Source organism: Halichoerus grypus, chromosome 10, assembly GCF_964656455.1.
Source record: "Halichoerus grypus chromosome 10, mHalGry1.hap1.1, whole genome shotgun sequence".
NCBI classification, from domain to species: Eukaryota; Metazoa; Chordata; class Mammalia; order Carnivora; family Phocidae; genus Halichoerus; species Halichoerus grypus.
Genome location: NC_135721.1, coordinates 64,743,695 through 64,758,056, shown reverse-complemented (window position 1 = coordinate 64,758,056; position 14,362 = coordinate 64,743,695). Strand labels below are relative to the sequence as shown.

The window sequence follows — 14,362 nt, the reverse complement described above, 5'->3', positions numbered from 1 at the left end:
CCACCCAAGATACTTTCTTTCTTTCTTTTTCCCTCTTCTTCTTGAGATGTAATTCACATACCATAAAACTTAACATTTGGAAGTATACAATTCCATTAAGATTTTTCCCCCAATTTTACTGAGATATAATTGACAACATGATTTTAAGTTTATTCCCAAGTTTGACCCAGTTTTTTTATTTTTAATTTTTTAATTTTTATTATAATTTTTTTTATTGTCCACTCCCTTACTGTTATCTTCCCCACTACCACCACCCAAACCAAGCAGGGTCTTGATTTCCTTTCCCCCAAAAGGGGCTACCTCATTCCCAGGCACATGAAGGAGGACAGGACTTCAGGCTGGAGCCACCATTAGGTTCTCCCTCTCCCAGCCCGGAGCCAAGGAGGGGAAGCGACACATGGTGATGGATAGATGGAAGGAAGGATAGATGGACAGAGAGGGCCAGAGAAAGTGGATCCGGAAGGGGCTGCTGCAAGCAAAGCTCTCACTCTTTCCAGTCTTGCCTCTGGGGGTAGGAGAGGCATGACTGACCATCAGGGCCAGGGCGGTGTCTGGGCCAACCCCAACCCTTTGTTGGGTAGTCCAATAAACATGCGGATTCTCAGCACGCTGGTGCCTGGTGTTTCAGGGCTGCTGTGGCCGCAGACACCTCTTGGTCCTCTTGGCCTTGGTTCCCCAAAAGCCAGTGGTGTCAGGAAGAGGTAGGAGAGGAAAGCAGCCCCTGCCCTGGGAGCCTCACAGGCTCTATGGGAGAGTAGCCAGCCGGGGGTGGAGGCAGCTGGATCCTGGGAGTGACTAACCCCCTCTGGTTGGGTGGCACCCCCTGGAAGAGGGCATCTAGATCCCAGAGCAGCCCTGGGGGGCCATGAGCTTCCGGGGCCACCCTCCAGTAGGCTGGGCTGGCTAAAGGTGGGCACTGGGGACAGGGTGTGGGTGGTAGTGGAGTCAAGGGCATTACCACATTGGGAGGGTGGAGGGGCAAGTAGGAGGAGGGCAGCTGCCCACCCAGAGTGAGGCTCTATGACTCCCACTGGACAGTCCCGGGGGGGTCTTCGGGGTCCTACAGTAAGTGCAGGGGCCAGGCTCTGTGCTCAGGGGAGAGGGGCGAGAGCCTGCCGCTTCCCCTCTTGGGAAGTCCTCCCCTCTGCTCTCCTGGGCCCAGGAAGGGGGCAGAGGGGCCCCAGAGGCGTCTCAGAGGGCAGGGGTGGAGCGGGCATCACCTTCTCCCCACTGTGCCCAGCGCCTGCCGGACCCTCCGTGGTGCCCGCTCCCTGGGGTCCCTTAGCAATCACTTCATGCTGAAGCCCTGCCTGGGCGTCGGCTGGGGACCCGACGGCCGCTAGGGCCAGCCGCGCCGGGCGGAGGGGCCAGGTCTCCGGGCCAAGGCTCCCCGCACGGCCCTGCTCTGCCAGCGCCGCCCCGCCCCAGGGCCGCGTTCTGCAGCCGCAGTGCCTCGGCCGGGATCCTTGCAGCCCTCGTAGTCGTCCCTGAAGGAGGGGAACGCGGCCTGGACCTGACGCCTGATGTGGGCGCTTCAGCCCGCGGAAGGGTGCTGCCTGGATCACCAAGGCCATCACCGCCAAGTAGTTGCGGGGGGTGGGGGGGACTTGTCAGGCCGCAGGTATCTCTTCCTCCTCCTGGGGGGCCAGGAGGACCACTCCCACCCAGGAAGCCCCAGGTGTGGGTTGCTGCAGGGCCGTGGGCAGGGGAGGCAAGCCACGCCGGCAGGGGCCTGGCCCCGGGGAGGGCGGGGAGGGTGCAAGGCCGTGGGGCAGTGGGTGAGGCAGGCCTGGGGGCCTGAGCTAACCCAGTCTTTTTATTTTTTTTTTAAAGATTTTATTTATTTATTTGAGAGAGAGAATGAGAGAGAAAGAACACATGAGAGGGGATAGGGTCAGAGGGCGAAGCAGACTCCCCGCCGAGCAGGGAGCCCGATGCGGGACTCGATCCAGGGACTCCAGGATCATGACCTGAGCCGAAGGCAGTCGCTTAACCAACTGAGCCAGCCAGGCGCCCCTAACCCAGTCTTTTCAAAGAGCACTAGTTTGGGAGGGAATAGCTCCGTTCTACCCTGTTTTCACCACTCTTTGAAGTAGGATCTCAATAAATGACGTGTAGCTGAATTGTATGACTTCCCTGAAATAGGTATTGCCAAGAACAAACGAATGCTATTAATTGGCCATACGTTTTAGAGGTGGAAGGTGTCCTGCGGGTGGTTGAGTCTAGCCCCTTCGTGTCACACTTGAGCACACCCAAGACCTGGGGACGGAGTGCCTTGTCCAAAGCCGTGCGGAAAGTGATTAGAGCAGGACCCCAGGTCATGTTTCAGTCCATGTGCCCCTGGCTCGCTCATTCTGTCCTCTTCAGATTGTTCACCTTTTGTCTGAGGAATGAAACATCCTCGCTAGTATGAAGATTAGGTCGGTATTTGTGGGGACCAGCAGTGGAGTTCACAAAACTAAGTTTTTAAGTTTCCTTCCCATTAGTAAAATGTTTTCAGGAATTCAGGATTTCAGGGGTCAAGCCATTTGATTTTAAATGTTTCTCTAGTTTTCCTCACTCTAGGGCACACGTACTAGATTCTGAGGACTTTGTGCTACTATTCGTTTGATGATATACTACTGCGCCTTGTGCGTACAATTTTGAAGTTATTTGGCTACTACTTCTATAATGGTAGCAATTTAAGGAATCTGCAGCATATTATTTGGCTCACTGACGTCTTTGCATGTAAGTAATATTGATGCTTTTGAGGCTGTGGAGAATTTTCAGTTTGATGCTGCATCAGTTCCAACATATTCTACAGTTTTATCAGAAAACTGGTTCAGAGGGGTGTCTGGGTGGCTCAGTCGGTTAAGCATCTGCCTTTGGCTCGGGTCATGATCCCGGGATCCTGGGATCGAGCCCCGTGTTTGGCTCCCTGCTCAGCAGGGAGTCGGCTTCTCCCTCTCCCTCTGCCTGCCGCACCCCCCCCACCCCACGCTCATGCTTTCTCTCTTTCTTTCTCTCAAATAAATAAATAAAATCTTAAAAGAAAAGAAAAGAAAAGAAAAGAAAACCGGTTCAGAGAATAGACACCAATTTTATGGCCAGGCAGCATATAAACACAGCAGTAGTAACTCAGACAGTCACACAGACATGTGCATCACTGAGTTAAAATCTTATTTTAAAATCTCTGGGAAACTTCTGTGGGCAGATATTTTAAATGTTGATGATGTTTACTATTATTAACAAAAATATTTTGCATATTTACTATGTGCTAGGTATTCTCAGCACTTTACATACATTATGTCAATCACTGAATCCTCACAATGTATTTATGAAATTATCAGTGTTATCTCCATAACTCCCCCAGGGTCTCATATCCAGATGGTAGAGCTGGACATGAGTGCAGCTATCTGACTCCAGAGCCTGAATCCTTAACCATCACTCTGTACTTCCTATTTCTCATTGGAGGGAATAATAAACCAAAATCTTACTTGACCCATTTTAATGAGACCGTAATAACAAAACACTGTGCAGGAGAAATGGATAAACACTTTCAGATGGAAATAAGCCTGAAAGAAGGTTCTGTAGGGGATGCTACTTTGCTCATGTGCCACTTAGAATCTTGGCTGTAACAGTCAGAGAGGATGGGCCCTGTCCAGAGTCCTGGCCCTAACAATATTTGAAGCAACTTTTTTTTTAACTGGAAATATGGAACATATGGAAATTTTAAAAAGTAGGGAGATCAGTACAGTGAACCAACCTGTAGCCAGTACTAACCAGCCCAGGGCCCATCTGATTTTAGCTTTAGCCCCACCCACCTCTCTCCCCTTCCTCCAGATTATTTTTAGCAAATAAGGCAAATTCAGACCTCAAAACTTTTCATACATAAATATTTCAGCATGTATCTCTAAAAGATAAGATTTCTTTTAAAAAAGCATAATCACATGGCCATTATAACACCTAAAAATTAATAATACCTTAAAAACCATCAAATATTAAGTCAGTGCTCACATTTCTATGGTTATCTCATAGTGTTTGTTTTTTGAATAGTTTGTTCAAATCAGGATCCAAATAAGCTCCATGAGATTGGTATGTCTTTTAATTATCTTCTAATAAGCAGTTTCCCCTCTACCTCTCATTTTTATTTCCTATAATTGATTTAAAAAAAAATACCAAAAACAGGTTGTCCTTGGGAATTGCCCAAAGTCTGGATTTTGCTGATTGCATTCCTGAAGCATTATTTATTATGCTCTAATATGATGACTGAAAACATTTTAATTTTTTTTTTTAACTTTAGAGTCTATCATCTGGGACATGTCCATTTTATTCTTTTTGTCCTTAGGTATCCTTGAGACTGTGCAGTTGATCATCCGTCCATGTTTTAAATTCTGTGTAGTTTTTAATTTGCATTTCTCTTGTTTTGAGCATTTCTTTTTTCACATGATTAAGGGCCATTTTTATTTCTTATATGAATTGCCTATTCACATTTTTTCATGGAGTTAGTAGTCTTATTTTTACCAAAAGAAGAAGCTCATATATTAGAGATAATTATCCTTTCTCTGCAATATTGATTACAAATATTTTTCCCAGTTAATAACTTTTCTTCTCACTTTCTTATGATATTCTCTGCCCTGCAAAATAAGTCTTAATTTTTTTTTTTTTGTAATTGAATGTATCAATTTTTGACCTTTTTTAGTTCTGGATTTTGCATCATGGTTAGAAATGTTTCTCCAGGCTGTAGATGAATTAACTTGCGTTTTTGGTCAGTACTTTGATGATATTTTTTTTACATTTATATTTCTGATCCATTTGAAATTTATGCAGGTGTAAGGTGTAAGGAATGGGTCAAATTCTATCCTCTTCAGAACATGTTTTAAATTTCAGGACTTTATAAAATTAACAAAGCAATCTGTTCAGCATGCCTGGACCCACATTCTCTGCTATAATCAAAGTAGATAGTGAAGGACAACAGTAGGCTTCTGTTCCATTCCCAGCTCTTCCTTACTGAGGAACCCGTGCTAATGTTGAGCCCCTGAGGCTATGAGAACATTCCTTGCTTGGCTCTACTCGGGTCTTGCTTCCACTTCTCTCAGATCTGCTGGTCACCCTCTTGTCTTATGGACACTTACTGTGGGCAGCTCTGTGCTGGGACATGGCCTCTTTGTTGTACCGTCTTTCCCTGGGAGTTATTCTTCACAGGTGCAAGTGCTGATGCTGAGTTCATGTTTAGTATGGAATTTCTGGCAGCTGATCTTTGCAAAGGGCTTTGCTTACCTCCTGGTTGTACTTGCTAACCTGAAAAGTGGTTTTGCCTCTCTGTTCGGGCCTTTAGAACTCTATCCTGAGTGCTTGTACATCAGTGTTCTCTTGGCAGGCTGTATGTATTGTCTCTGGTCAGTGGGGGAAAGGAAAGATTGTATTTTGCTAGAAGTGAGAAGGGTCACTTACAATAACAACAACAACAATAATAATTAAACTGTATTGAATGCTTACTATGGGCAAGGCACCAGGCTTACTCCCTAACACTCATCAGGGCAAGGCAAGAATACTAAAGGGATCCATTCCATATGTCTACATGCTTAAAAGTTAGATATCAAGCAAGATATCAAATGTGTTCTTTCCTCTTGTCAAATGTGCCTTCATAACAACCTGGAAGGACAGATTCAAACACAGAATTCTTAGAATCCCTTGAGTTCCATGCCAGAATGTGGCAGCGTGAGGAGAAATGGGCTGCCTCTCTTCTTGTCCTACCTCTTACTCTGTCCATGAGGGGCCTTGCACACAAATTTGTGGACACTCAGTCCATGCATCCCAGCTTCAGGTACATGCTCTCCCAGCCCACAAATAGCTGTCCCTTCAGGTCAGCCTCTGATCTGGGAGAGTACATTCTAGCAGGGCAGTCCAGAAGATAGCCCTGTAGTAAGTGGGCTCAGGGCCATTTATGTAGTAATTCCAGTGTCTCCGATAACTGGAGTCTGGCTTATAAGAGGTCAGGGAGGTGATGGGTTCTAGGTGGGCATGTCTCCATAGCCCCGCAAAATCTTTGCTCCGTAAGAAAAAGGAGAGTCCATATAGGGCTCCAGGTTGCCTTAGATGTATTTAACTCATTCAATCCTTACAACAATCCTATGAGGTAAGTACATTATGTCCATTTTACCAATGAGGAAACCGAGGCTTAGAGATATTAGGTAAACTGCCCAAGGCCAAAAGACTACTCAATGCAGAGTAGGGATTACAGTTTGGGCAATTTGGCTCCAGAGCCTTATCTTCTGAACTGAAAGGATTTCCCCATCATACTATTCCATGATACTTTCTGTGTAACATTATTAATTCCTCCCCATAGCAGTACTGAGGAGTTATCTGTTTGACTATACAAGCACTCAATAAAGTTGTTAGGGATCGTCATTGTTGACCATCACCTGAGCCTCCTTTACTAGTAAAATTAAGGTATCTCTAAGATATTTTCCAGCTTTAGAATCCTATGATTCTTAGGTAGACATGATTACAATTTCCCCTTCAGTGTAAGCTTGAACAATGTTCCAGAAAGTGTACCTGAAGTTAGCACAAAACTACTACTAGTACTACTAGTTAGTAATAAGTATTAAATTATCATTATGGGAACCTCCCTACCATTGAGATTGCCACACCATCTTTAAAGTTTTGAAACACAAATTAACATCTTCTATAGGAACCTGTCATTGCTCTTACTAGGAAATACTGCAAAAATTTTATTTTATTTTATTTTTTTTTAAAGATTTTATTTATTTATTCATTTGAGAGAGAGAGAATGAGAGAGAGCAAGCACATGAGAGAGGGGAGGGTCGGAGGGAGAAGCAGACTCCCCGCCGAGCAGGGAGCCCGATGCGGGACTCGATCCAGGGACTCCAGGATCATGACCTGAGCCGAAGGCAGTCGCTTAACCAACTGAGCCACCCAGGCGCCCAGACTGCAAAAATTTTAGAGGAGACACATTAATTAGCCTATAGGTTCCACTTAGGAAGAATATATAATGATGTCAATTACAGTGATCCACATCTAACAGGCAGATGTGACCCCTATTATAACTGACCTAAAACATTCAAAATGGACTGAAAAGGGGCGGTTGGGTGGCTCAGTTGGTTAAGCCTCTGCCTTCGGATCTGGTCGTGATCTCAGGGTCCTGGGATTGAGTCCCACGTGGGGCTCCCTGCTCAGCGGGGAGCCTGCTTCTCCCTCTCCCTCTGCCCCTCCCCACTACTCGTGCTCTCATTCTCTCTCTCAAATAAATAAATAACATCTTAAAAAAATAAAATGTACTCAAAGTATAGCATATATTATTAGTTATGTGACTAATTTTTCATATTTTCTCTTTGAGATTAGAGATCTCATTAGAGTTTCAGTGGGGGCTTTATTAGAAAGGAACGCTATAACTGAATTATTACCAGGAGCAGAAAAAAAGAATTATACCAGGGCCCATGTTTGGACTAAGAAATATCAAATGTGTGCTGAAGTTGTAGATGTCTGTACATTGCAAGTTGGTCTGCAATTAGACTGTAAATGAAACTTTACATAAAATCATAGGTAATTACATTTGAAAGACAGACTCTGGATATCTGGGAATGCTTTTTAGAATAGGTCCTTTTCAAACATGGATTAAAGAGGCCTTTTCTTACTTATCTGATCTAGTTCTTTCATGTTACCTTTATTGAATAGAGAATATAGAGAAACTACCTTCAGTGAAAAATGATGGAAACTTTTTATTGATTTGATCTTAGACTATAGTTAGTCTATTAGAGTTCAATAGAGCCTCCCTCTTTATCCTTTGTTAAAAATGTTTGAACAGAGGTGGGGAAAAAAACTTGAAAAGTTCTTTTCTCCATGAATGACTGGTAATTGCCCATTTCCTTTAGCTCCAGCATTTTGTACCTTCTAATGTGACATATAGTTTACACAAAATGTTTAATATTCCTATAAAGACATCAAACATAGGATAGGTTCTGGATGATAGATTAAAACCATGAACTTTAATTTAAAAATCAATCTTTTCCTCTATGAATAATAATTTCTTCTCTAAAAATGATTGACATTTAAGGAATTACATGGAAATGATTATGATGTATAATATACAGGAAATCAACATGCAACAACCAAATAAAATAAGTTAAACACTGATTTTATTTTTATTAGCCCTATTGAAATTTACATACTATAAAATCACCCATTTACAGTGTACAATTCAATGGTTTTTAGCATATTCAGAGTTGTGCAACAATCATCACAATCTAATTTTATTACATTTTTATCATCCACCCAAAAAGCCCATACCCATTAGTGGTCACACACATTTCCCACACCTACCCATACTCTGCTTGAAAGCCACTGATCTACTGTTTATATAGATTTGCCTCTTCTGAACATTCTATCTGTAAATGGAATCATACATTATGTGGTCTTTTGTGATTGGCTTCTTTTGTCTAGAATTTTTTTTTAAAGATTTATTTATTTATTTTAGAGAGAGAGTGGAGGGGGAAGGGGGAGGAGGACGAGGAGTGGGAGAGAGAAAGAATCTCAAGCAGACTCCCTGCTGAGCGCAGAGCCTGATGCGGAGCTCGAGATCATGACCTGAGCTGAAATCAAGAGTCACACTGAACCACCTAGGCACCCCTTGTCTAGAATATTTTTAAGGTTCCACGTTGTAGCTTGTATCAGTACTTCATTCCTTTTTGTTGAGGAATAATACTCCATTATATGGTTAAACATATTTTATTTATTCATTCATCGATTGATGGACAGTTGGATTACTTCTACTTTTTGGCTAGTATGAGTAATGCTGCTATGAACATTCATGTACAAGTTTTTGTGTGGATGGATGTTACGTCTCTTGGTATATATCTAGAAGTGGAATTGCTGGGTCACATGGCGACTCTATGCTTAACTTTTTTGAGGAACTGCCAGATTGTTTTCTAAAGCAGCTGCACCATTTTACATCCTCACTAGTAATGTATGAGGGTTCCAATTTCTTCACATCCTCTCTGAAGCTTGTAATTTTCTTTTTGATTATAGCCATTCCAGGGGTATAAAGTGGTATCTCCTTGTGGTTTTGATTTGCAGTTTTGTGGTGGCTAATGATGTTGAGCATCTTTCAATGTCCTATTTTTAAATCTTTTACTTGGTTAAAAATGTGGACTTTAACCCCATTAGTTGATAGCTGATAAAATATCATTGTCAATTTTTAGTAGTTCATTGCTAATGAGGTCAAGGCTGCAAGGTCTAGCTCTAAACAAATTGGTTAGCTTTTATAGAGAAAATTGTGGTTAAATAGCTACACTCATATGTCCTAATTCTGTTCAATGATCTGACAGGCCCTTGATCTTGCCACTTAAGAGGGTGTGGATGGATCAACCAAAGGGTATGTCCTAATGACTCCAAATATTATTCCAATAAAAATACAATTTATTATCAACATATATTTTAAGGGCAATGATTTATTGTTTTACTAAAAATGGTACATGCTCATTTCAAACATTTTTGAACCATCAAAAAGATACAAAGAAGAAAGCCATACATTGTCCTAAATCTCACTTTTCCAGAAAATAACCAGTTAGGTTTTGGGGAACTATAATATTTCTAAACAGATACAGTTAGATTCAGGGCCAGATGGTTGGATGGATAGAAATAATTTCATGAGAATGGTATCATATTAGATCAGCTTTTTAAAAATAAAAAGGTATCAATTAACTTGGCCTGAGTTAACAACAACAACAAAAATACTTGAGTGAAACTGAAGAATGATTAAATTGATTCAAAGTTCATCTCCCATCTTTTTACCATGACTTCTCCAGTTCTGATTATTTGTTCACTTCTTGGGTGGCTGAATATCATCATCAGAAAGTTTTTTCAAAAAGGACCCATGAGTGTGATAGCAGAAACTTCTGATGAACCAACATTACTTTTCCACTTTTTAATATAATACTCCTGATTTTAAATGTACACACTGCCCCCAAGAATATAGTGTATAAGCCTAGCTTCCCTTGCAGCTAGATGCCCTCTAAGTTCTGGCCAGTGAGATGTAAGCAGCAGTGTTGTATGAAAATTATAGAAAATATCCTTAGAGGGGGTGTACCCATCTTCTGTTCTCCTTCCTGCTAGCTGGAATGCAAATGTAAATACTGAAGTTTATCATCTTAAATCATGATGTGGAAGATCTGTGCTGAATGTAGTATAACAATAAGACAGGAAGATTCTGGGTATCTGACTGTTTCTTTAAGTTGCTATACCTCCAGACTTCTCATGTGAGAAATTTATTTTTATTTTTAATTTTTTTAAAGTCTATTTTTATTTAAGGAATTTCACATGTGATTCTTTCCACTGCCCATCACCTTAGTCCCTCCAAAGTCAGAATCATAACCTCCAAAACAGTCCTTTTAAAAAGAACTTTTGTTCAATCCACAGTTGTCACTGTCAGTCAGTCCACAGTTGTTTTGGTTGGGCTTCTTTGATCTCCTCTCAAATATGGACATGCTTCAAAAATTCCCTGCTCAGTCGGTTACGCATCTGCCTTTCACTCAGGTCATCATCCTGGAGTCCCAGGATCAAGCCCCACATTGAGCTCCCTGCTCAGCAGGGAGTCTTCTTCTCCCTCTGCCCCTCACCCCACTTGTGCTCTCTCTCTCTCACTCTCCCTGTCTCTCTCTCAAATAAATAAATAAAATCTTTTAAAAAAAGAATCTCTTAAAAAAATTACCCAACTGTAATCTTTGGGATTCAATTTCTTCAAGCAATTTACTTTAGGGCCCTAGAAGTCAAATTGTAGCAAGTACATTGATTGCTATTTTGGCAAATGATCTAAAATATATTATTCCTTGTTTCTAATATTGTAAAGTTTTATTTCCAGTCTACTCCATCAGCCTGCAGAAAATGTTACAAGTCTCATTGTCACCACTACCATAAACCTGATGTGATGGAAACGTAACTTCTGTTTCAATAGAGCCACAAAACTACCTTTTTAAAATTATTTTTTATTTATTTTTAAAGATTTTATTTATTTGAGAGAGAGAGAAAGAGAGAGAGCATGAGCAGGGGAGGAGCAGAGGGAGAAGCAGACTCCCTGCTGAGCAGGGAGCCGGATGTGGCACTCGATCCCAGGATCTTGGGATCATGACCTGAGCTGAAGGCAGATGCTTACCTGACTGAGCTACCCAGGTGTCCCCCCAATTTTTTATAATAAAAGATTTCAAACATGCAGAAAAACTTTAAAAATACCTAGATTCAGCAATTGCTAGTATTTGCCTTATTTGCTTTATTTCTTCTTATGCAGATGTGCATGTCTGTGTTTGTATGTATATAAATAACACATTTCTTCCTGAATCATTTGAAGGTAAGTTGCAGAAGTAACATTTTATTCCTAAATACTTCAGGTTTCCTAAAAATAAGATTTGCTAAAAAATAACAGCAATTCCCTAATATCCTCTAGCATCCACTTTGTATTTGAATATCCCCAGTTGTTCCTTCTCCCCACATTGTCTTTTGTAGACTTAAAAAAAACAACAAAAAACAAACCCAAAACTCAAAAAAACAGGATCCAAGATCTAATCACATTGTATTTGGTTTTTGTATTTCTTTCATCTTTTTTAATCAAGAATAACTCCCCACTTTTTGTATTTTTTGTTGTTTCATTACATTTACTTTTTTTGATGAGGCTAGGCCAGTTTATATCCTGTCCTGTCTTCTGGCATTACCTGTTTCCTTGTGGTTTCAATTAACTTGTTTATTAACTTCAATTAACTATGTTTGTTCACATATCCCATATTTTTTGTAAACTGAGTTAGGTGTTAAGGCTTGATAAGATTTGGGTTAGGTATTTGGCCAAAAATATTTTGTGCAGCATTTCATACTGCATTATATCAGGAGGTAGAAGAGGCAGTTTGTTCTGGTATTGGTGATACTAATTTTTTTGGGGGGGGTTTTATTTTTAACTAACCTCTTTACCCAATGTGGGGCTCAAACCCTCAACCCTGAGATTAAGAGTTGCATGCTCCACCAACTGAACCAGCCAGGCACCCTGGTGATACTAAATTTGATAATTTGATTGAAATGTTGACCTCTAGATCTCTCCATTTAAAGGTAGATAATCTGTGGGAGTGATTCTTTAGCATTTTTTCATCTAATCAGTTTAGTATACATTTATAACCTTTGCCTGCATCAATTACATCATTGAATAATCTTCTAAATCTATCATTTTTCTTATATTAGCTAGTATTCTTAGGTAAATATCTTTCCTTCAACTGAGGAGAAACTTCAGTTCCTCCCAAAACACACAGTAAATGCTTAAATGTTTCCCTGTAATTACTAATTGGCAGAGATGGTGTAATAGTCCTCTCTAAAGTTTGCAAATGATTTTGAAGTATTCTTTTTTTCTTTTTTAAGATTTATTTGAGAGAGAGCAAGAGAGAGCACAAGCAGGGGAGAGGGGGAGAGAGAGGAGCAGGGAGGGGCAGAGTAGGGAGGAAGAAGCAGACTCCCTGCTGAGCCGGAGCCCTCCATCCCAGGACCCTGGGATCATGACCTGAGCCAAAGGCAGACGCTTAACTGACTGAGCCACCCAGGGGCCCGAAGTATTATTTATTCTTGAAGTTAAATAATTTTGTTAAGATATGCCTCCATGGAGACTATTTTATGTCATCTTTTTTTTTTCTGGTATACAGTGTACCCCTTTAATCCCAAATTCGGTTAATATGTTACTTTATTTCTGAATACTTTTTCTGTTCCATTTGTTGGCTTCTCTAATTTAAGAATACCAATGATCTGTATGTTGGATTAGCTTTGCTCTCTCAAGCATCATCTCTCTATTTGAATATCCTGTCTTTTCCCTCTGCATTTCTTGTGATAATGTCCAGTGTTGTTTCCATACTGGTAATTTGATTTCCAGGCTTTTTTTCCCCTCTGTTGTTTCAAATCTTTTCATTAGATCTGAAACTGTGTTTACATTCAATTATTTCTTTAGCCTGGATTTTCTTTTTGGTATCCATCTTTAAGCTTTTGATATTTTGAATTCATATTATAACTGAATTCTTCTTTGGTAGAGAATCTGCTTCTTTGACATAAACTTTCTTCCAGATGGGGTTCTTCATTTATCTTTTTCACATAATGTAACTTTCTTTGAGGATTTTGGTTTGCTTTGGCTATGCCCCCCCTTTTTTGTTGCTTAATGGGGCAGTTCTTTCCAAATCGTTCTGATACATTGTGTATGAATTCTTGATATTCTTCCCACATTATCTAGGAATGAGTTGATCTTCTTAGAGCTATAGTTTGGTGGCTGTGCATTATTTTGTCCATTTTTTTTTTGTCCTGATATATTGGAAAAGGGTGGAGTAGGGAAAAGGGTGAGATCTATTGAGATTCAGTATAGCCTCTGTAGGGGACAGGCCTTTGCTCTTTCTCGAGATCCTATAAAATGTCCACTTCCACAGTCCATTCCATGCAGCCAATGGTGTATCTCAGGTTCCATGTATTTTGGCTTATTCCCTTGGCTCTGCATGGGGATAACGACCTGATAATAGCAGGTCCTGGTGAAACTTATTTCTGCTGAAGACTACTGTTTTATTCTCCTTGTCAAGGAAAAAAAAATTCAACAACTCTCCATTATTTTAAGGATATAGTGCAAACCTCTAGGTTCAGCTCCATCCACAATCTAACCTTTCAGGCTTATGTTCCCTTTTCATCGTACATGAATTCTCTCTTGCACCAATTCTATTCAGTGTCTTTAAATCTATGTTTTCCTATATCTATCCTTTTATTCCATAGACCCATGTAGAATGTTCTTTTTTTTTATTAAGATTTTATTTATTTATTTGACAGAGAGAGACAAAGCAAGAGAGGGAACACAAGCAGGGGAAGTGGGAGAGGGAGAAGCAGGCTTCCTGCAGAGCAGGGAGCCCGATGCGGGGCTCGATCCCAGGACCCCGGGATCATGACCTGAGCCGAAGGCAGACGCTCAACAACTGAGCCACCCAGGCGCCCCTAGAATGTTCTTTCAATTTATCTTTATCTCAATTCTACCTATACTTCCTATTTCCTCCATGAAGTCTTTCCTGACTTATTATAACTGGAAAATCTCTTCATTTTTGGATTCCTATATAGAATTTATTGTCTCTATACTTCATCGGCACTGTTTTATGGTATGGCATTTCTGGTCATTTATATTTTTGCTTATGTCTCAAATCTTTTTCAGGAATTTGTTTTTGTTTTTGGTAGTGCCCTTATTGCATAGTGCCACCTGACATATTTGCAGATTCCTGTTCTCTTAAACATAACAATGAAACCAATTCACACCTTCTTCATTGTTGCAGGCTGCAACTGGTCATCCAAACTCTGGCACTTCTACTCTTCTGGAGACTTT

The 14,362-nt window shown here is 40.9% G+C and overlaps 1 pseudogene; it reads right to left on the bottom strand.

Moving 5' to 3' along the window:
* Positions 1-533: 533 nt before the first annotated feature.
* Positions 534-1,574, bottom strand: LOC118547767 (forkhead box protein H1-like; annotated as a pseudogene).
* Positions 1,575-14,362: the final 12,788 nt, after the last annotated feature.